At 42.7% G+C, this 25,119-nt stretch overlaps 1 protein-coding gene across 11 annotated transcripts in view; it reads right to left on the bottom strand.

Moving 5' to 3' along the window:
* LOC124275922 (ankyrin repeat domain-containing protein 2-like) overlaps positions 1-25,119 on the bottom strand; it is a 74,965-nt gene that overhangs the window by 26,745 nt on the left and 23,101 nt on the right. The window lies entirely within an intron of this gene.

The raw sequence follows: 25,119 nt of genomic DNA, 5'->3' as shown, positions 1-25,119 counted from the left end.
ATATGCAGCGTACTTGAGCCGACAGCTCACGAAGTTTATCTCTTGCCAGCCGCAGAAATGGAAGGGGTGTTTTAACTATCTTTGTACTCTCCCCATTGTATTCTCACGGCAATCGAGTTTGAGGATACTTTTCAAACTTTCAGAATCCATTCTTCATACAGCGCCGGTGGTTTGGATTAAAGACATTTTAAAATTGTATACGGTTTAATAAAAATATCTTGGAGTCAGGCAAATGAAATAATGAAACTGTGGTCAAACGTTGATAAACATGTGATAGTAAAATTTTTCTTTTTTTGAAGATTATCTGCATCAACAAAGCCACCAGGTGTTTACTTAAGCACTGAAACTGTTACCTGACCATACTATATGTTATTATACAATGTATATGATGTTTGGAAATCTGACGCACTATGTCATTTGTGGCTGGCTTACCATATGTATTATGTTGGTATGTGCGGACGAGGGAGAATAGGGGTTTCACGACGTGTCTTGCAGAGCATGTGAAATGTTTGCACGATGAATGTGACCTGGTTACACTCCCGGTAACAGCCTGTGAGGCGTTCATGCATGGCATGGGTGATGGTTGGCAGTTGGTGGGGTTAGTGGGTTAGGGGATGTTGGAGCAGTTTGGGAGGTTGGGAAAAATTGAGGGGTTGAATTGTGGATGTTTGTTAGAGTGGGTGCGATGAGTGGACGTGAGCGTGGCTGGGACAGTGAGAGGGATGGACAGTCGGGTTTGGGTCATGTATTCAATGGTCAACAACTAACAACTATTGTCGGCTTCGGCCGAGAAGGATTGCTAAATTCGGCGTAAAGGCTAAGAGCTCGGTCGGTCGGTCATGAGGCTGGAGCCACTTCGTTTGTGGGACCCTGTCGTCCATCCATTTGTGGGTCCAGGCTCGGCTTCAATCGACTTGCGGGCATGGCATTAAGAGTCGGTGGGGTCATTGAGTGATCGATGGTAATCACCTATGATTATGTTTACGTTAAGTTGCATCTTCATGACGATTTATTATGTACTGGGAAGCAGTTCGAGTTAGAGTCGGCTGGTCATATTTAATGTTCGAATCGCAAACTCACGAGGGCCTTTCTTCAAAGATAACCATGATTCGTCGACATCCACCAAGATAATCCGCAATTTCAATTCCAACCATCCTCCTAAAACAGATATAGTATACTTATTAATCCCTACCTAGCCCTCAACATTATCATTCTCAGGAACTAGTTAACTCAGAGTCAATATAATGTCTGAGTAGAGGTATTCATATGCTTCACTATAGCATTGTATCTCAGTGAGCTAACTATAAACCAACTTAAGTCTTGTCAAGCTACCACCATACACATACACATACACATCGTCATATGACCTAAATATTCTCAAATACGACGATTAAAACACAATTTCGACTCACCTCCACCCTGTATCCATACTGTGAGAATTAGTTAGGTTTAGGGTTTTAATCTATCAGTTGCATGCATCTGAAAAACACATGGAACTTCTGCTTTCATGTAGTGACGGACGTTTTGAGTGTAGTGAGTGAGAGTGGGCAATGCTGCTGTTATTCCTGCAATATTAAGCAGTGGACACAGAAATATGAGCTTTTACATTGAATACCTCACTTAATGAGATGGAACCTGTTTGTCTGCTGTACTGATCGACTCTTTAACCTACTAAGGCTGCCAGGCCTTCTCACGGAGGTTTTAAAAACCGCTGCTGGCAAGAGGCAAACATTGCTTCCGAGGTCTCTGGTGGCATTAGAGGGGTGAATGAGTTCATCACTGTTTCCACTTTCTTCGTCTCGACACAAAGCTCCATTCATGGCGGATATAGATATTAAACATCAGCGTAATTATTAAAGAACTGTTCTAATACAGTGGCGTATTTAATGTATATAAACAACTAGCCTCTGAAACGCTGTAACTTGTTGGAACTGTATCTCCATCGACAAATAATATGATCTATTCTAATACCGTATTGTTGATGCAAATATGAGGAAAATGATGATTGTGACAACAGCTTTGACTCGTCTGGTGCCTTGATTTTCAAAATAACTCTGGAAGGAATTAACGGACACAATCTGCGGTTTGACGGCTTCTGGAAAATGTGTTTGGGTTTGGATTTGAGGTTGGTGTTGCCGGATGGCGATGGTACATTTGGCGGTTTGGCGTGAACGTTCTTGGTGTTTGTGACGTGAGGGCCGGTGCTGTGGTCGGGAATGAAATGGGAGGACGGGATGGGAGGCGGGGATGATTTAGAATGTATTCTTGTGTACTGATGTACTACAACGTTCGATGTTCTAGTGCTGTACCTGATTCCAGCGGGTTACCCACGTCCTTCGGACACCCTGGGACAGTAGTGGGTATTACAAATGAGTTGAGATACAGTCGGTTTCTGACTACCCTGGGTAGTAGTTAGCGATGCCAAGGTGGATGAGATACGATCAGTTTCCTGACACCCTGGAGTAGTAGTGCTGGTCGTGGAATTGGATGGGATGCGGTCGGGTTCTGTTATTGACACCCTGGAGTAGTATTGTTTGCATTCCCCAAATTGGATTGAGGATACGGTCGGTTTCTGCGACCCTGGTCGGTGGTTGGCGTCACAAATTAGATGAGATACCAGATAGAGTGCTGACACCTTTGTAGTAGTGCGTCCCCAAATTAGATGAGATACAGTCAGTTTCCGACACCCTGGGTAGTAGAATTAGTCATTAGGTAGATGAGATGCGGTCGGTTTCTGACGCGCAGGGTGGTAGTGCGTGCGGAATTTGGGTGAGGATGCGGTCGGTTTCTTGACAGGCTGCGTAGATGATACTTATCCCAAATTAGAAAGAGATACAGTCCGGTTTCGAAAACACCCTAAGTAAATGATACTTATCCCAAATTAGATGAGAATCTGATCAATTCCCAACCTACCCTAGGTAGTAGTGCTTTATCCCAAATTAGATAAAGATACATCCAGTTCCTGACACCCTAAGTAGTAGTCTTATCCCCAAATTAGATGAGATACAGTCAGTTTCTGTGACACCCTTTGTAGTAGTGCTTGTCCCATAATGAGATAGGGAATCTAGGGACAACAGCTATAATACCTGAAGTTCAAAATATTGTGCATATTAAATATGCGTAAGATCGATGATCGTTAATCTTTCCCAATCACCGCGGATTATCTAGTCAAATTGATTATTTACTGGACTACGCCGCCACATAGCTGAAATAATTGCTCAGTGCGGCGTAAAGCTAAAGCTCACTTTCAATCACTCACTCGTCGAAGTGAATTATTCAGTCTCTATCTGTTTAATGACCACCTCTCCGTGGTGTGAAGTGGATTCAGAGCGTCCGCCAGAGAGCGGAAAGGTCGTGAGTTCGATCCCCGCGTCATACCAAATATATGACGTTAAAATATAGTACTTGTCGGTCCCCTGCCTGGCGCTGGACGGTAATGGGTTATAACAAAAGGACTGGTCGGCTCAAGGGAGTCGAGTATAATGTGTCACGAAGGTGGGGTATTCGCATGCTTCACTGCGGCATGGTATCTCAGATGGGCTAGCACACTATAAAACCAACTTCAGTGCAGGCTGAGTACAAGCAGCCGCACGACCACACATACACACACGCATGCGTCATCATATCAACGAAATATTCTCAAAGTACGACATATTCCCAATTTCATCTCACCTCAGCTCCACTACAGACATCATGCTCTTCTACACAAGATAGATATTATTGCTCTAATAGCCCTTTCATCACCTTTAGTCGAAGTCCTAGTTACTAATATCACTTGCTTTATCTATGCTTTATGGCTGATCGGGAGCTTGTTGCGCCCTGTAAAACGGAGAACGGTTCTGGGCGGTTTTAGGACGTGATGGGGCACCTCGAGTGAATATGGCATGAGGTTTGCGGTTCTGGAGTAGTTCTGTGTATTGCCATTGTCCTCGTTCTTCCATGTAAATATGGACATGATATGCGCTGTAGCGGGTTTGTTGTTCGCAATATTAAATCGTTTGCTTGTGTTGAAGTAATGAAATGCGTGCTTTTAACGCTCAATTGTGTTTTATATTTCTAGTTTGGAGAATGGTTGTAACGTTTTAGGCATGGGATGCTAACGTGCGGCTTGAATGAGCATGTAGTATGCTTATCTTAACCGCCTCCGTGGTGTAGTGGTTAGAACGTCCGCCTGGAGGCGGAAGGTGACCGACCGCGTCTTGCCTAAAGACGTTGAAATATGGTACTTGTTTGGTCCCTGCCTGGCGCTCGGCGTTGTGGGTACGGCAGGGACTGGTCGTCTCAGGTCAGTATAATGTAATCTGAGTGGGGGTATTCATGCTTAACTGCGGCGTGGTATCGGTAGGCTGGCTGCTGTAAAGGCCAGCTTCAGTCTGGGCTAGTACGGGCAGCCACTTGCACACATACACGCATGCACGTCGTCATATCAGCGAAATGTTCTCCAGAGTACGACATATTCCCAGTGTTTTAAATGCCTCGAAATCACCCGGGCATCATGCTCTTCTGCACAAGATGGGTGTTGCATTGCAATATACATCTTTCATCACGCAAAAGTCAATCCTAGTTACTAATGTCACTTACGCTTATCATGCTTATCATGATCAAGAGCTTCACTACACACTGTAAAACAGAGAACAGTTCTGCAGCGATTTTCCACAAACATATGACCAAGAAACAATCCCGAAGTATGTCATAGAGATTTACAATTCTAAATGAATTCTGTGTATTGCCATTGTCTCCTCGTTGTTTCCATGTCCTTACACTTCATATGATTTGTGAAATTGTTATAATGTGCATCATTTATATGTTAAATGTATCTGTATATTTCTATATCTTTGTACTTATTGTGTTTATATTTCTAGTTTATAGAATAGTGCCACTGTTCCTTCATGGAATGCTATGCAACAGATATTGCATCTCTTATCTTATCTTAACCGCCTCCGTGGTGTAGTGGTTAGAACGTCCGCCTGGAGAGGTGACCGACCGCGTCTTGCCTAAAGACAATGAAATATGGTACTTGTTTCTCCCTGCCTGGCGCTCGGCATTAATGGGCACAACAAGGACTGGTCGTCTCGGAGTCAGTATAATGTGTGTCTGAGTTAGGAGTTATTCATGCTAACTGTGGCAATGAAGTATCCAGTGAAGCTAGCACTATAAAACCAGCTTTAGTCTGGGTATTGCACAAGCAGTTAACATACACAGACACGCATGCGTCGTCGTGTGAGGCAGAAATATTCTGAAGTACGACGTTAAGCCCCATTTGCCTTCACCTCACCGTATTTTTATCTTGTTGAAGGCTTTTTCTTGTGTACTAGGTATATGTGACCCACAAGCTAAAGTCTTTTGAATTACCAGAATTTAATAACATTTTATAAGTAGCATTTTATTGAGGACTGAGTGAGAGACTATGTAATATTTGTGATAACATTGCAGACATCGCATACGACATCGTTTTATGATAATGAAGCAAGACAAATCTCAAACTTTGTGTCCGACCCGTGAAGATCGGGATGGGAATTGATCTTCGGCGGCCCGTTCTTGTGTAAAGGCGACTGGCCTGGGATCGGGTTGGTCAGGCTCGCTGACTTGACGTGATAAATGTCATGGTTCCGGTGCCGTTAGAATGGGTGCTCGTATGCTGATCCTCGGTTCGATGCCGGTCCGGACTCTGGGTTACGTTTTGCGGACGTAAGCCGTATGGTTTGGATGTTGCTGGAGGTGTGGCATGAAACTCAACAAAAGCAAAACTAGGGCTGTGGAGCGGATATATTTGTTTTAGAAAGGTCTCTATGCTTGATAGCGGGTAGTTGCGTCTGGTACACGCGACATGCTGCCATGCAGGCGTAGCTGCTTAAATTGCAGCGGGCGTTAAACGGAATAATGACGGTTATTTTGGACGGGTTGACGGTTCGATCACAATAAGCGAGGTGAGTTGGTTGGGGTTGAGGACGCCGCGCAAATAATCGAGTCTGGACCCGACAATCCAGTGATCAACAGCATGATCATCGATCTGCATGACTGAGGAACCGATGACGTAGTGTCGAAGCCGTTAGTCGCCTCTTACGACGGGCATAGTCGCTTTTTGTATGGCAAGCATGGATTTGCTGAAGACCGATTCTGCACCGGATGTTCACGCGGGTCCTGTCCCCATAATAAGCAAGTCCCAGATGAAGTGCACCGCGCTTGCCATCCCGGTATCATTGGGGCGGCTAGCGTTCTGGTCACCTAGGGGCGGTGGGGTAGCCTGATAGTTAAAAGCGTTGACCACGTCACGCCAGCGAAGACCGGGTTTACGAGGATTCACGCCAGGCACAATGTGTTGAAGCCGAGGTTCGCAGTGTCCCCGCCGTGATATTGCTGGAATCTTGCTAAAAGCGACGTAAAACTAAACCTCAGTCAGTCAGTCTAGTTACCTACATAACCAGAAAATCTTATTTAACTCCAAAACTTATTCCCCAGAACCAGTCTGTTTCACAATACAAGAACTTACAGGAGAGACACCATACGAATGCAGTTTCACAGTAATAATTTTCTCAAATGCGCCGAACTTTTAATGAGAATATTAATGATTTATATGATCTAATTTCAAAGTTTCAACACCATGTTCATTACTTCAGAAGCTTTCTATAGTTACAACAACAATAACTCTCAAATCGACCAGTTTAAGGGTCTTGGGCGTGCATACCGATGACGGCTTGTCAGCATCCAGCATCAAGGATTGATTCTGTCCATACAAATTACGACTTCCATGGGGGAGTTATGTAATTGTTCATACGTCGCGTAGCTAAAATAAATAGGTTCATGTATTTAAATACAAAATGTCAGATTTAGCGGCAATGGGCAATAGACCCAATTGCAAAATCTATGTGGAACACTATATTCATTACATTGTTATTCAATGGAAGTGCACGATTGATGGATACATAAAGCAGACGGAACAAAGAGTACTTACGTTGCTGGACGGTAGTCAACAACGACGATTAAACAATTAATTCCACATAATATTTCAAAGGATTCCATTGCTTCAAACGACGCAATTTTGCCATTTTATTGGATCGATTAGTCGTTCGCTTTTCGGCACAGCTGCAGTCGAAGATGTAGAAGCGGCTGGCGCAATAAGTCAAACAATTATCCTGCATGAAATTATATACTCGTGCTTTTCCAGGGGTGCAAAGTTCGTGAAATGTCGTCTTTTATGTCTAAAACAAATGAACATGTCTCATCCCGCTCTTTACGAAATGATTGACGCGAATCACAAGATATTAAGAGTGGCTGGACGTACGAGATGTGTGGAGAAAGGTATTTTTATTTCCGTGAGGTTGCGTTTGGATCGCCTCGCACGTTTAACGGTTATCCGACAAGGGATTGATTGGAATTATGTTTGGGAATTCAACAATTGGTTCATCTATCGTTTCAGGCCATGCGTGTTTGGCAGTTACGGGAATTAAAGAAACTTTATTGTGGTTCAGGGGCGATAATACGGTGCGGGATGTCGGATTTGTTTCAAGTTTGTGGGTAAGAACCCAGGCTATTGTTATCGAGGAACGTACGGTTCACTGTTCGCGCACTGGAGATTCAACATTGAATTTCGCTTGTCGTTCTATCACTCATTCCACTCTTCTTGATGTATATCGAATCAATTCGTTCGGTTTACCTATTAATCAATCAAGTACGCATGTCACTCAGGTTATTAATTTACCGGATTGCTTAGCCATTTCGGGCTTGAAAGACCAGTATATTGGTCTCTTCAAGGATTTTCAAGCGTGCTATGGTGAACATGAAAAGAAACACTGTCCAATTTTCCTAAGTCCGAAACCTAAAACGTCTCTTACATGCGCACTTGCTTTGTTTACTCAAAACACACAAGAAATTACATCCTTGTGTGATATTAAATTTAGATTGAATGGACTGCGATCGATGAAGCTTGAATCGAACCAGGCCTGATTCTTCTTAATTAGGTATAAAGACCATTATGCTAACCTGCAATGGTCGCATTGAAAACGTCCAGCTTGTCAGATTTGTCTATTTAAAATTCCTTGTCGCTGTGCATTTGAAACTGGATGAATTCGATATAGACATGAAATTCATAATTGTTGAGAAAAAACAACTTCAAATTATACCCACCCTAATTTCTTACTGCTATCGAATTTTTTTAATGAATCTATGTGGACCTAATTTACCTTTACAGCCTCTCCTTAACGAATCGGCTTTTAATATCCACATTTTATTCATTGACGAAACAGTCTTTGATATTATCCGTAGAAAGACAAGGGAATTTCAAGCTGATCTACACCTTATTTCCAGACCGTATGAAAGAGATCACAAGATATTTCCACATAATTTAATTGATGGTACTTGGATGGATTCTCTACCCACCGTACGCTTTGGATGGAGACTATACAAGCCATATCCACTTAACTGCTAGCATTGCCGCAGGTTATCCTTCTTCCTCTTGATTGTCGTTTACTTTACTTATGGTTTTAAAGTTCGACGATTATTTTCGCTTTAATGTTACTTTCCACAGGTTCCCCGACGAATATTTTTGATGGTTTGGGGAACTCCAAAACTCCACCACCCCAAGTTATCCATCACCATCTTTTATGTCCCTGATAAAATCAACTATATCAATGGATGTGTTTTGATTGTATCTACAGTATTTTGAGGTATTTTTCTTGCTTTTAAAACTAAAGCTCAATCGTCCAGTTACATCACTGGTTCTCCATTTTGACTAAATCGTTTTTCTTGTCATGAAATTGTGCTTTCGCAGTTTCAACTTTGTCCCGAGATTTGATGGTTTCCACTAGAAATCCTATCACTAATCTTCGCATTAAACGGGAATTCCTTTCATACTACCTACTGTTTGACTCTCACAATTTGCAAGTTCATACGCCGACTACAAGCTATATATATTTCTGGCAAAATTAATATCTGTTGGGTAAAACTCTTCAATTAAAGCCGTTTTATTCCCATTACGACGGGTGTATTTCTCATCCACTACAACATATGGGCGTAGCTTTCCCTCTATCCTTAACATAACGTATGTCCACCTAACTATGAAGCGTGTGACTAGGGGGTTAATGGGGCACGTACATTAAAGAGATGAAGTGTTCTCTATAATCCATCTTATGTGTGGCAATCACTTTAGGATGTTTTTGGGTAAATATATAAAAGCCACCACATCTCCTCATTCCGGCTTACGCTTCCAGGCTTCTTGGTCATTCGAGTTGAGATTCATTTCTGACATACATTTTTTCAGCTGCATTTTGCAGAATATTTCCAGAAAATTCATTTTTTGAGATTCGCACTTTGAAATTCTTTCTCAAATTCATTTCTCGACTTCCGATTCATTTTGACAAAAACATAACAAAAATTGACAATATTTTCTATAATTGTGAGTCCGAGGTCGGTTCCACACGTCGAAGCTGACCCTACTCTATTCCTCTACTTTTTTTTCCTCTTGAACATGTCTATCTTACTGAGTCTTTGATATGGACATCCTCCACAATCAGGCTTATTTTTGGTGGGTCAGGTAGTAGGGACCTATAAAGTCCTAAATGGGGACATTTGGAGGCTGCACTACAGCGGCAGTCTGGGCGGCTAGTGGCGATCTTTGTACGCACTCATATACGCACTTTTATTCCCATTTTCCACACGCTACCGTTTTGGCGTTGTTTATATGGCGGGACTGTTGCCAGTACTTTCTGAACTGGACCAAATGGACATTGTCACACTCGAACAGGTGACGAGTCTAGCGAATATTTCCGTGCGCCCTACCTGTTTGTAGCATGTGCGCGAACCGCCTTTTCAAAACAAAACAAATTATATGTCTTCATGTGACGATACGGGCCGTGATCACCTTGAACACATCGGCCGTCATTATTGGCTATTTTGGATTTTTTTGGCATGAATATGCTTTCCCAACATGCCGTTTAATCAGCCAATTGGAGCACTTGTTTGGCCCCGATCCGTTTCATCCCGCAGTCTGGTTGATGAGAGACTTGCCAAAGGTCTCGAACATAGGTTCCTGTAGCCCTTCCGCGTATTTTGTAAAAGGACTGTGTCTTTTGAGACAGGACCAATCCCATGATACTACCTTTACCATGCTGTTATGCCACCATTCATAGGGATGTGCTGAACGATTTCGATCCTGCTCTTTGACGCGGATTTATCCCACACATTTATTATCGGACTGTGGAACCCCTTATCTTCATTGTCGCATGGTCCTTACATATGGGTTCCAGCCTCTGCGGGTTCATTCTTTCAGCAGCCACCAGATTAATCCTCGTCCCGCTGAGTGCACCCCAATCGATACCCTCCTTCACGTCCATCTACCTCAGCTCCCTTCCGCCTCCCCTCCGCCTCCCACCCCTCAATCTGCCAATCCATCTCAGTCCCCACGTTATGCTGAGGTTGTCTCGGATGATGGGTGGATATCCTCGGATTCGGACATGGAAATTGGTCAATATTAACTTATTATTCATTATTCCGTCTCAGATATACTCATTCTTATATTCAACTTGTATTATTGTCATGTAGTTATCGTAATTGTATTGTTTGCCCACTAAAATCCGTATAGTCTGGAGAGATGATCAGACCAGATATGGTCATACGAAGTGACATTTAATCGTCTTTAGTACTTTTATGAACTTTAACGGAACAGGATTGTATTGTATTGTGTTGTGTTGTGTACATGCTTTGTGGTATTACGAAATAACATAGGAGCCATTTTCTTCCCATTAACGTAAGATAGTGTACCTTGGACATGTTTGCCAGTTTCGCGTTTCGTCCAGATTTCTCTCAAGATTCTCCTCATATCCAAGTCGAGTTCTGTGCTCCTGTATTGCTTCGGGTGTAGATTTGGTTGTCTTTACACACATCGCCTCCATGTACTCATGTTTACTTATTCCGAGCTGTGGGCAGCTCTTGTCCACAGGCGGAGGATGTTATAAGGTTAAAAAAGGCATCTGTGATACAAGAAACGTATCACAAATTCGTTAGTGAGGATTACGGTGATTGCATCAGACAAGCAATGTTATTACGGCTTGGTAATAAATTAAGGGATCAAACAACAGGATAAATCTCATTGACAGAACAGGAAACTCCTTTTAGGTATTAATGAACAAGGAATCACAGATGAGAGTTTTCAGTAATTTTCCGATCACGAGGCAAGACATGAGACCATGGAATGATGTAATTGTTAACAAATCAGAGGGATTGTATAGGGTCATGTGACAAGGTTGGAGCAGGCTCGAACACCTTAAAAAGATACCGTCAGCACTAGAAAGTGGTGAGGGTTACAAAGTCAGCAGAAGGTTCGCATCGCGATCGATATCCATATCTGGTGAAGAGCTTGCCCCATCCTGTCCAGACCACGCACCTTGTAATGAAGAGAGGGATCGAGTAAATCTATGTGAGTATTAAACCTGGTGTTGAGTTATTCATTGTATGCTAGAGTGCCAGCACATGAATGAAATGTGTTTATTGAGGAGTTACAGTCGTCTGACCTCTCACTCCTAGACTTAACATCCCCATGGACCAAGCGAGTGTGTAACTTGAGCTTACATCACAACTGACAATGCGGAACGGCCACCTTAATAGGTAACTGGTAGTAGGGTTTACTAACACCCAAATCCCAGTAAAGACAATATAGGCTATGGTCTGCAACAGAAACTTGTTCAAACAATCCAGTGGTTGATATGAGTGAGTGAGTGTTTCTGCCAGAGTCAGCAATGATATAGGCGATGCTCTGCAACAGAACCTTGTTCAAACAATCCACTGGCTGATATAATGAGTGAGTGAGTGTTTCTGCCAGAGTCAACAATGATATTGGCGATGCTGTGCAACAGAACCTTGTTCAAACAATCCAGTGGTTGATATAATGAGTGAGTGTTTTTCACAATAACCAACAAGATTATGTTTACTGAAAGAGTTTATGGATCAAACCAGTTATCAGTCGCTACCTTTCTTCTTTCATGCAAACCGCCTCCATGGTCTAGGGGTTAGCGCGTCCGCCAGATGAGTGGAAGGTCCCGGGTTCGATCCCCGGCCGTGTCATACAAAAAACCGTTAAAATATGGCACTTGTTCTTCCCTGCCTGTTGAGCACTATTTTTCCACTGTAGTTAAGTTAAATCGTTTATAGAAACCTTCAAAATGTGATATGAACATGGATGTAAGTACAAACAAAATAATCGAAATCACATTTCTGCTTGGATATCCTAATCAAAACATTGATCTAAAAAGTATGTGTCCACCATGTATATATATATTTACCACTGTACATGTATGACAAAAAAAATATATTGAGAATATCTATAAAAAGTGTTCAGCCAAAACTTTTCTATTTTATAAACTACAGTTATGGCCAAGTCAATCCATACGTTCTCCGAAAATGGACTAATGGCTGAATTTTCTGGTGTCATTCATGTGTTTGTATGGCATCAGATGATAACATAAATCACCTGATCATTTCCATCCCCTTAAATCGCTTGCCCGGTGGCCGTGGCAAGTACATTTCATGTTGTATTTCCCTTGATAAGCCATGGTCCTGTTGTTGTATTTTAAATGAGTTCTTGGAGAGTTAAGTCAGGGCCAGCAGCTTCTAAAGTCTGTGATCCGGTCCTCGTGTGCTCAATTGTATTCTTGTATAGTGCCTAACGCTGGTCAGTTTTGATACACTGGATTCGGGGGTCTGCTCGATATCAGATCGTCCGGTGGGATATAGCTGTGCTGGCGGCGTATATACACTCACGAAAGTCTGTAGGTCCTCGTGGCTCAGTTGTATTATAGTTGGTAGTCTATATAGATAAAACGTTTCAAAATAATATTATGTTGGTAGTATATAAAACGTTTCAAAATAATATGTTACGACATAATAAAAGAAATCCGCGCGAACATGAAATCACACACTTTCCACAATGCCTTTGAGATTTGTGATAAGATATATTCAGGAGTCCGGGCTACACAACGATGCTGTCATACATAAGGTCATATTTGGTATTCGGGAGAATGGGGACACCTTCACCTATACACCTGCAAAGAGATACAATTTGTCAGATAACACTCTGGGGTTTTAGGTGTTCCATCACTCACAACCACACTGATAGAGTCTGTCATACACACCCTGAAACAGACATACCCAATGCAGCCCAGGAAAGTCCGCAAGATGTGGCAAGTCTAGATCATCACAGCCTATGAAAAGGAAAAAGATATCTTTTTTTTTATTTTATTGATATGGTTGAGAAACTGTTATTATTTTCTGTAAATAAGATCATTTCAAAGATCAGATGTTAGGTGTGTGGTTTTAAAACGTCCTATGTTTTGCCACTAGGTAGTGCCAGGTCGGTGAATTGAATCCATAAACACATGTAAGCTACAGGGTTTTTGAACGAAGAATTGCTCTCTAAATAGATATGTATAAAATATATATCCAGTATACAAGCTGCATATCTTAACCTTAGTTGATAAGACTGCAATTTTTCCCCTTCTTATTCACACGAACAATTTCTACCAGCTTTGTTAATGCTCCTGTATTGTATTTTCTGTATAAGTTTCCTTCCCCCCACCTACCCCTCCCCCCAACACACCCTTACCCCAACGCCCCTCCTCCCCCTGAATACCACAGGACAAGTACGCACATGCCCATCGATCCTCACTTTAACATTGAATAAACAAATTTCGTGTGCATTTCAGAATTAAAATATTTTTGCATTGTCTTTACACTAGAACTTAAGACTAGAGCTTGCAATATTTCCCAAGCAAGACAGATTAATTAGACATACAGGTGAATGCATTGATATGGTCCGTCTGAATTGAAGTATCAGATAGGATAATCTATTAAATTTTATTACTTATCTTAACAGTGTTACCGCCACACATACAGTGCTCAGTTTGAAGCATGACGGAGTTATACCCCTTTCTTTCTGCGTGTTTTACACCTCTCTGCCGTGTTTCATTGGAGAACATAATGAAGTAGTTAGCTGTCCGGGCAAAGGCGGTCACGTGATCACGTTCACTCACAAATTCCAAGAAAGCAATCGGAACATTTGACGTTCACCATACATATCTCATGACGTTATAGCGCTGATTATTGTTTATGCATTCTGAACCAATCGCCCCTTTCCGTAAACTGTTGAGGCTGCACGTAGACATCCCTACTGTCACCAACAGTGCTGGCCTGCTCGCCTCCTCGTCTCAGTGTTTCTGACACACATATACTGAGAGAACAAAATAAGGTATCGCATGCAATTTCAGATTTTAATCACATCAAACATAATAGACTTGATTCACTGTTTTCAGTTTAAATAAAGAAAGTGCTCTCGCCACCGTCTGGCAAAGTCTGGAGATACTTAGTGTCCTCATTGTATATCTATATAGGTCAGGGAATTGATGCGCTTCTTTATTTTTTTCCCTTCCATTTACATTTGTATATCTGTGACCGGTGTGTGAGAATTGCACTCTTGCGGGACCGGATCTAACTACGTCTTTAAAATTACACAGAAATGTAGAATATTTTATATCCTAACCGCTGGTGTGAGTTTGATTAAAAATAATTAAGTGGTTGGAAAAATAGACACTTGTAAGTATTTTCCGACATTAATGTTAGACAGTACTGCTGTTAAAATTGTAAAGGAAGCCAAATTCATGGCTAATATTTTCCATCATCATTTTGCACTTCGTACTCATGTTACATATTTAAAGAACAAATGCCAGAAGGCTCTCTATATCTTACAAGTTGTTTCAAATTTAAAGTACATAGAGGCCATCAGAAAACCCACCTCCAACTTTACAGAGCGTTTCTAAACAGTTAGAAGTGTAATAATTGTCATGCGAATTTCCCCAATTTAAATGCCCAATTGAATAGACCGATGATCATGCAGTAGATCACTTCATTGCCTGGTCCAGACTCGATAAGGCGCCATTTAAATGGAATTTTGTTGAGCGCGGCGTTGAAAATATCCCAAACACAGGATGGCTGTGTCAGCTATTTCGTCATAGACCATCCAGCAGCTTGGTAATTCAATCATGTGCAGTGTCAAAACTACACACAATAAATGTCCATGAACATCATAAATACAGCTTTTCAAAATGTCATAATTTGTTCACAGACTATCACTTACTTGTCAGCAAATAATCCATGTCTGTTTTTCTTGTGCTAGTTTGGGTCAGGGCACAGGTAAAACCTCGTTGCACAGCAGCACGGGCATATTGCTTTCTTCTGAATGTATTTTAATTTTCAGTTCATATACATATCCACATGTCAGTCTATTTTGTTTTTGAACGAATGCGGGCAGTGTGACGGTGCATTTTACCCAATTATTCATGAAACTATCCTTATCAACATTACATTTTAGAACCATTAAAATACGAGCTATAGACCAGCAGCAAGGAAGGCTATCCCAACCACTGGGGATCGGTGACCCACTCTGTGTGTGGAAATACTCACTACCAAGATACACAGGAATAAACAAACAAACAGGATCATTCATACATCTATATATGTTGATGGTCCCAGACGGTGTCTACAGACATTTTGTTGACAGTTACATGTGTTATATTTGGGATTACACTTTCTTAGTTAAGTACAAATTCTAGTACGTTTTGAGTTGAGCCTCATCCGGGATTCGAACTCACGCCCTCAGAGTCAGGCAACTAATCGCCAGCAGACAAAGTGATCCGCCTAACTCGCTCAGCTACCGTGACTTCCACAAAAATGGAAGTCGGACAACTGGTAGTCTACACTGCGGGCTTTGTGTACCCCCGCATCCCACGGCCGAAAGTTATGATTACACAATGCCATTTAGAAAGTGGTCAAATGTAACATGTGTTATATTTGGGATTATAAATGGGACTCAACTCAAAAAGTACTAGAATTTGTACTTTGCTAAGAAAGTGTAATCCCAAATATAACACGTTACATTTGACCACTTTCTAAATGGCATTGTGTAATCATTTTGTCGACAGGTTGATATGGATTTGAGACAGGCAAAGCAACAATTACACGGATTAGCTAGATCCCAAACCTCCGTGTGTGGGACATGATGAATGATCAGCTTTGATTATCCATTTAACTGCGAAATAGACTTGAACTGATCTGAAAGGACCACTGAAACTCAGTGATGCCAATGCTGTTCGTAAAGTGAGTGAGTGAGTTAAGTTTTACGCCACACTCAGCAATATTTCAGCTATGTGGCGGCGATCTGTAAATAATGGACCAGACAATCCAGTGATCAACAGCATGAGCATCGATCTACGCAACTGGGATACGATGACATGCAACGCCCCTTGTGCATACACTTTGCATAGTGTAAATGTTTATTTCATGACGCCGCACCCCAAGCTACAGCATCCTAGACATAAATACATCAATCAAATGATTGATGGAGCATAATTGAGTGAGTGATTGAGTAAGTCTATTTATACATCACACTCAGCAATATTCCACCTATATGGAAGCGGTCTGATAATAATCGCATCTGGACCAGACAATCCAGTGATCAACAGCAGGAGCATCGATTTACGCCATGGATACGATGACATGTGTCAATCAAGTCAGCGAGCCTCACCAACTGATCTTGTCAGTGGCATCTTACGACAAGCATGGGTCAATTCTAACTAGGGTCTTTACTAGTGAAGCAGAAGTGAGTGAGTGTGGTCTTATGTCGCTTTGAGCCTTATTACAGCAATATCACGGCGGATTACACCGGAAATGTGCTTCACATTTTGTACCCATGTAGAGTCCGGGCACAGATAAAACCTCGTTGCACCAGCAGCGCGGGCATATTGCTTTCTTCTAAATGTATTTTAATTTTCAGTTCATATACATATCCACATGTCAGTCTATTTTGTTTTTGAACGAATGCGGGCAGTGTGACGGTGCATTTTACCCAATTATTCATGAAACTATCCTTATCAACATGACATTTTAGAACCATTAAAATACGAGCTATAGACCAGCAGCAAGGAAGGCTATCCCAACCACTGGGGATCGGTGACCCACTCTGTGTGTGGAAATACTCACTACCAAGATACACTGGAATAAACAAACAAACAGGATCATTCATACATCTATATATGTTGATGGTCCCAGACGGTGTCTACAGACATTTTGTTGACAGTTACATGTGTTATATTTGGGATTACACTTTCTTAGTTAAGTACAAATTCTAGTACGTTTTGAGTTGAGCCTCATCCAGGATTCGAACTCACGCCCTCAGAGTCAGGCAACTAATCGCCAACAGACAAAATGATCCGCCTAACTCGCTCAGCTACCGCGACTGCCACAAAAATGGAAGTCGGACAACTGGTAGTCTACACTGCGGGCTTTGTGTACCCCCGCATCCCACGGCCGAAAGTTATGATTACACAATGCCATTTAGAAAGTGGTCAAATGTAACATGTGTTATATTTGGGATTATAAATGGGGCTCAACTCAAAAAGTACTAGAATTTGTACTTTACTAAGAAAGTGTAATCCCAAATATAACACGTTACATTTGACCACTTTCTAAATGGCATTGTGTAATCATTTTGTTGACAGGTTGATAAGGATTTTAGACAGGCAAAGCAATAATTACACGAATTAGCTAAATCCCAAACCCCCGTGTGCGGGACATGATGAATGATCAGCTTTGATTATCCATTTAACGGCGAAATAGACTTGAACTGATCTGAAAGGACCACTGAAACTCAGTGATGCCAATGCTGTTCGTAAAGTGAGTGAGTGAGTTAAGTCTTACGCCACACTCAGCAATATTTCAGCTATGTGGTGGCGATCTGTAAATAATGGACCAGACAATCCAGCGATCAACAGCATGAGCATCGATCTACGCAACTGGGATACGATGACATGCAACGCCCCTTGTGCATACACTTTGCATAGTGTAAATATTTATTTCATGACGCCGCACCCCAAGCTACGGCATCCTAGACATAAATACATCAATCAAATGATTGATGGAGCATAATTGAGTGAGTGAGTGAGTAAGTCTATTTATACATCACACTCAGCAATATTCCACCTATATGGAAGCGGTCTGATAATAATCGCATCTGGACCAGACAATCCAGTGATCAACAGCAGGAGCATCGATTTACGCGATGGATACGATGACATGTGTCAATCAAGTCAGCGAGCCTCACCAACTGATCTTGTCAGTGGCATCTTACGGCAAGCATGAGTTACATGAAGATCAGTTCTAACCCGTGTCTTTACTAGTGAAGCAGAAGTGAGTGAGTGTGGTTTTATGTCGCTTTGAGCCTTATTACAGCAATATCACGGTGGATTACACCGGAAATGTGCTTCACATTTTGTACCCATGTAGAGAATATACCCTTGGTCTTTGGAATGTGAATATGTATGGCCAGTGTGTGAAATAAGACCCGCCGGACACGGGCTAGATTTCTGACGGACGGTCTAGATTTACTGCTAGCCAGCCCGTGGTCTGCTAAAATGCTTAGATATTCCATACATTCACCCTGTTGTGACTATAGACTCTTTGTACGCCATAGACCCCATGTAGACGATCCACACTGTTGTGACCATCTACCTCATGTTGACCATCCACCCCCATGTAGACTATCCACCCCATGTAGACCATACACTCCATGTAGACCATACACCCCATGAAGACCATACACCCCCATGTAGACTATCCACCCCATGTAGACTATCCACCCCATGTAGACCATACACCCCATGACCATACACCCCATGTAGACCATACACCCCATGTAGACCATACACCCCATGTAGACCATACACCCCATGTAGACCATCCACCCCATGTAGACCATACACCCCATGAAGAGCATACACCCCATGTAGACCATAAACCGGCAAAACTGCATCATCAGAGGTTCGATGGATACTCACTACATCTGACATGTGAATGTGTGTCCACATTATTTTTATTTCTATTAAAGGGTTTTTATATACCCATGCAACTAGTACATGCTGAAGCCGCTGACATTCGAAATTAAACAACATTTGAGACTTTGTCTGCAAGAAATGACAGATATCGGACGAAATAAATACTCATAAATACAATTTAAGTGTCACCTATTGATTCAAAATGTATATGAAGCGCAACATGAAGCCTGACTGTTTACTGAAGACTATCCTGTTGAACTTTCTCTGGTTGATTCTGACATGTCTGTGGATCTATGTAAGACTGGCCACCATGAAATGTCCTGTCTGTGGTCACCTAGAGTGGAAAGCTGCTGTACACAGTTGATTACTGTGTACACTCTACCTATCTCCAATAGAGCTGAGTATCGTGGCCTAAGTGGCGAGACGATATATCCCGATACTAGTTTAATGAGGCGAGACGATATATCATGAAAATATTGGCAAGGAACCTGCGAGGCGATTATCATCATGATACAGTGATGGCGATACGATACTTATCCCGATACTTTACAATCCTAAAAACAGGACATATATGATAGATAAAATGACTGAATCTTTTTTTGTTATTCAGCAGAACATGTGTTACATTCACACACACTCATGTAATAAAGTTTCAGCATTTAATGCTTAAGAAAGTACAATCAAGCATATTCAGTATACCTTGCCTTGCCAATGCTTGCACAGGCAATTTATACAGTAATTTATACCAGAATCACTGCAAAAAACTCATAAGTATGCTTTCTAAATTTTATCTTCTCTTTCTTAACAAAGCTAAGACATCGTTCATAGTTGTTAATAAATGGTGTTATTTGTCAAACAACTAAAACATGTTTCAATTACTTAAAGACAAGTCTTTACAGTTCACAGAGATTGTTCACATGCTTTCACTGATACACTAACTCCTTTGTAACAAAGATGGCAGACACAAACAAATTCCTTTTAGGTTCAGTTTGTTTTTAAAATTCAGAAAAATTTCAAAGAGACTGCCTTCCTATTACTTATGCAATACTCCCTACAACTTTTAGTAGTATTTAAGTTGTATCGGGATATATCGTCTCTCGTGGCGATACATCGACGTATCATGGACCCTCGCGATATAAATATCCTGATATATTGCCTAAATGTGTTTTGTATCGATGCACTCGTATCGTGTAGTTGACGATGCAAACATCGATACTATCGATGCATCGTTACACCACTAATCTCCAACTGTTTGCTAGCGGTGGTTGTAGTCACACATTTACTTATTGTGTGATGACTAAAGCCCACGAGTCATACAACTACTGCAACAGAGTGTTCAGCATTTAGCCTACCCATGCTCACATCGCTGATTTGAGAGTCACAGCACACTCAGTTTTATATGAAACTTGCAATTTTGATGTCTTTTCAACGTTGATCATCGCCAAGACAAGGTTCAAACAGCCTACATGCCATTGCCGTGTGTATACAACAAGTAGCTAAAAAGAATTGAATCCCACAAATATAAAAAATAATGTGTTGCTCAAGTTTCTAATTTTGTTGAACTTGTTGGTTTTTCTATGCTATAAACATTGAGTCTATAAACATTTAAGTGGTATCATTTCTTGCAAACAGGGAAAGGTATCCACCTTATTACATAGGTGTGAGTCAATTACCCACCTAGCCGATGTGTCAGTCACCTGGTCAGACAGCCTACGTGTGAGTCACCTACCCAGATATCCAGTATGTGAGCCACCTAGCCAGATAGCCAGTGTGTGAGTCACCTACACAGATAGTCAATATATAAGTCACATACCCACCTAGCCGTTATGTCAGCCACCTGATCAGACAGCCTGCATGTGAGTCGCCTACCCAGATAGCCAGTACCTGAGTCGCCTACCCAACTAGCCGGCGTGTCAGTCACATGGTCTGACTGCCTGTGTGTGACTCACCTACCCAGATAACTGGTGTGTCAGCCACCTGGTCAGACAGCCTGCATGTGAACCACCTAACCAGATAGCCAGTACGTGAGTCACCTACCCAGATAGCCAGTACGTGAGTCACCTACCCAGATAGCCAATGTGTCAGGCAGGCAGGGTCAGGCAGGCAGTGACAGGGAGGCAGGGTCAGGGATGTGAGCAGTATCAGGGAGGCAGTGACAGGGAGGCAGGGTCAGGGATGTAATGAGTGACAGGGAGGCAGGGTCAGGGATGTGAGCAGTGACAGGGAGGCAGGGTCAGGCAGGGATAGGGAGGTAGGGTCAGGGATGTGAGCGGTATCAGGGAGGGAGGGTCAGGCAGGCAGGGTCACGCAGGCAGTGACAGGGAGGGAGGATCAGGGAGGCAGTGACAGGGAGGCAGGGTCAGGGATGTGAGCAGTGACAGGGAGGCAGGGTCAGGGATGTGAGCAGTGACAGGGAGGCAGGGTCAGGGTTGTGATCAGTATCAGGCAGGCAGTGACAGGGAGGCAGGGTCAGGCAGGCAGTGACAGGGAGGCAGGGTCAGGGATGTGAGCAGTGTCAGGGAGGGAGGGTCAGGCAGGCAGGGTCAGGCAGGCAGTGACAGGGAGGCAGGGTCAGGGATGTGAGCAGTGTCAGGGAGGGAGGGTCAGGCAGGCAGGGTCACGCAGGCAGTGACAGGGAGGCATGGTCAGGGATGTGAGCAGTGTCAGGCAGGCAGTGACAGGGAGGCAAGGTCAGGGATGTGAGCAGTGACAGGGATGCAGGGTTAGGCAGGCAGGGTCAGGGATGTGAGCAGTGTCAAGAAGGCAGGGTCATGCAGGCAGGGTCAGGAGGCAGGGTCAGGCAGGCAGTGTCATAGATAGGTGAGTGTAGAGGCTGGCAGTGTCATGGATTGGTCAGGGTGGAGACAGGCAGTTTCAGGGCTAGGTCGAGCTTGGAGGCAGGGATTTTTAGGGAGGGAGTTTCAGAAATGAGCCTCAGTTTCAGTGACAGGGCAAAACCTGAGCCTTCCCAAATGTACTCACTACTGTATGTGTGGCAAACACTCCTGGGGGCACCTCCTGATGTTCGCAAGTCATGATAAGGTTCATCTCATCGGGCAGTTGGCATGTGGAGATGCACCATGTTAACATGAACTCACAAAAACAACAGACGAAGCTAGTTCAGAAATAGCTGTAGAACATATGTTATCATGTGTCTCACCTTGTATCTTTTCCTACAACAGCCCATAATGATTTTATTCAAACATAATCCAGAAATCAGTATCCATATATAAAGTAGTCTGCATCAATGAATTGTGGTTCCAATATGTACATTTAGCAAATCTTCAGTAAACTTTATGCAATCTGTCACAATCAAAGGACTGACTGACTGACTGAGTTTAGTTTTACGCCGCTTTAGCAATATTCCAGCAATATCACGGCGGGGGACACCGGAAATGGGCTTAACACATTGTGCCCATGTGGGGAATCGAACCCGGGCCTTCGGCGTGACGAGCCAATGCTTTAACCACCAGGCTACCCCACCGCCCCACACAATCAAAGGAAATAACTCTGCACCCAATATTTCAAATTATCCCCTTCCCCCCTCCTTATCCATTGGCTTGAATACCCCACACAACCATGTATTGTTTCTTTTACAGACACTCAGCACACATTATCAACACACCCACCTCCATTCCATATAACATGTTATCCCACTTTGACACAGGCCTGGGTATCCTTAAACAAAACAAAACTACATATAAACCAGGGCCTATATTTTCCAAGCTCTCTTAGCGCTAAGATAGTCGTAAGTGCCATACATTAACATTAACTTACGACTATCTTAGCGCTAAGAGAGCACATACAACTGACCCATCTATATATGGCACAGGTTCCAGACATCAATCACCAGTATTCACACCATTCCTGGACCACAGCGTATCCACCCCAACAGGAACTGTTTATGTCATTACGAGATATGACCATGGCATCCTGCCATAGTACCAATCCTGACACAAGGTCCAGGAAAATGGAGAGGAATCACCTTAGGGGTGGTTATGTCATCATTTGTACTGGGAAAAGTGCATGTCTGAGAACCCCTTAGTTGTTGTTCAGAGCAATTTGACAGATTTGGGCTACAGTCATCTGATAGTGGGACCAGTGTCATTTCTGTTTTTGTCAAGTTCATGGCCCAGCACTGACATTCCAACTGGAAAATGGCCCACCTCACCTGGCAAGGTAGCTATGGCTTGTCTTTAACAGAACAATGTTCAAGTACAGCCTTAGCCTGCTGCAAATTCACTGGATCTATCCCTTGTATAACGTATGGCATGAGATTGACATATGATCACCATTTGGCAGCAAAGTAACCAAGCTTATGGCAAGCCATTCCACAGACCTTCCATGCCCATTTGATCTACTCTATGCATCGGCAATGCACTGCTGTTCTTACAGCTCACCTAGCCGTTACTGAGTTCGTGACATTCCCTGCATTTGGACTCAATGTACATTATACATGCTGTTCTGCCCATCTGTTATGATCTCAGTATCCACCTATAAAAGTTCATACGGAAACTTTTATAGCTCAGTTTAGAAAGAATTTTAACAATGCGGTTTCTTTTGTGGCTGGTAATATGAATACCGGTATGCAGAGAAGTGTCATTTGGGGAGTGTATGTTTACAGTGTGATAAGAACAGGTAGTTAATGCCCATGTCACACTTGTTGGTTGATCCTAGGAATCTGGAAAAATGCACAGCAACTTGAAAACAACAGAAACAGCAACTTGAAGGTGGTTTAAGCCAAAACACATCCCTGAATACAACAAACAGTTTAACTCATGCACATGAAATACATGTTCCCAGTCACCTAGCTATCTAGGATAGTCACTAGGTTGAGTACTAAAGAGTTAACCCATTCCCTAAACCACACCATCAGTTTAACCCATGCACATGAAATACATGTTCCCAGTCACCTAGCTACCTAGGATAGTCACTAGGTTGAGTACTAAAGAGTTAACCCATTCCCTAAACCACACCAGCAGTTTAACCCATGCACATGAAATACATGTTCCCAGTCACCTAGCTATCTAGGATAGTCACTAGGTTGAGTACTAAAGAGTTAACCCATTCCCTAAACCTCACCTGCAGTTTAACCCATGCACGTGCAATACATGTGCCCTGTCACCTAGCTACCTTAGTTAGTCACTAGCTTGAGTACTAAAGAGTTAACCCATTCCCTAAACCACACCAGCAGTTTAACCCATGCACATGCAATACATGTGCCCTGTCACCTAGCTACCTTAGTTAGTCACTGGTTGAGTACTAAAGAGTTAACCCATTCCCTAAACCACACCAGCAGTTTAACCCATGCACATGCAATACATGTGCCCTGTCACCTAGCTACCTAGGATAGTCACTAGCTTGAGTACTAAAGAGTTAACCCATTCCCTAAACCTCACCAGCAGTTTAACCCATGCACGTGCAATACATGTGCCCTGTCACCTTGCTACCTTAGTTAGTCACTAGCTTGAATACTAAAGAGTTAACCCATTCCCTAAACCTCACCAGCAGTTTAACCCATGCACCTGCAATACATGTGCCCTGTCACCTAGCTACCTTAGTTAGGCACTAGGTTGAGTACTAAAGAGTTAACCCATTCCCCAAACCTCACCAGCAGTTTAACCCATGCACGTGCAATACATGTGCCCTGTCACCTAGCTACCTTAGTTAGTCACAAGGTTGAGTACTAAAGAGTTAACCCATTCCCGAAACCTCACCAGCAGTTTAACCCATGCACATGCAATACATGTGCCCTGTCACCTAGCTACCTTAGTTAGTCACTAGCTTGAGTACTAAAGAGTTAACCCATTCCCTAAACCACACCAGCAGTTTAACCCATGCACGTGCAATACATGTGCCCTGTCACCTAGCTACCTTAGTTAGTCACTGGTTGAGTACTAAAGAGTTAACCCATTCCCTAAACCTCACCAGCAGTTTAACCCATGCACATGCAATACATGTGCCCTGTCACCTAGCTACCTAGGATAGTCACTAGCTTGAGTACCAAAGAGTTAACCCATTCCCTAAACCTCACCAGCAGTTTAACCCATGCACGTGCAATACATGTGCCCTGTCACCTTGCTACCTTAGTTAGTCACTAGCTTGAGTACTAAAGAGTTAACCCATTCCCTAAACCTCACCAGCAGTTTAACCCATGCACCTGCAATACATGTGCCCTGTCACCTAGCTACCTTAGTTAGTCACAAGGTTGAGTACTAAAGAGTTAACACACCCCTAAACCACACCAGCA

The sequence above is a fragment of the Haliotis rubra genome, unplaced genomic scaffold (genome assembly GCF_003918875.1).
Source record: "Haliotis rubra isolate DU_JTF1 unplaced genomic scaffold, ASM391887v1 Scf204, whole genome shotgun sequence".
Taxonomy (NCBI): domain Eukaryota; kingdom Metazoa; phylum Mollusca; class Gastropoda; order Lepetellida; family Haliotidae; genus Haliotis; species Haliotis rubra.
The sequence above is the reverse complement of the archived record's forward strand: the minus strand, read 5'-3'. Positions and strand labels throughout refer to the sequence as shown.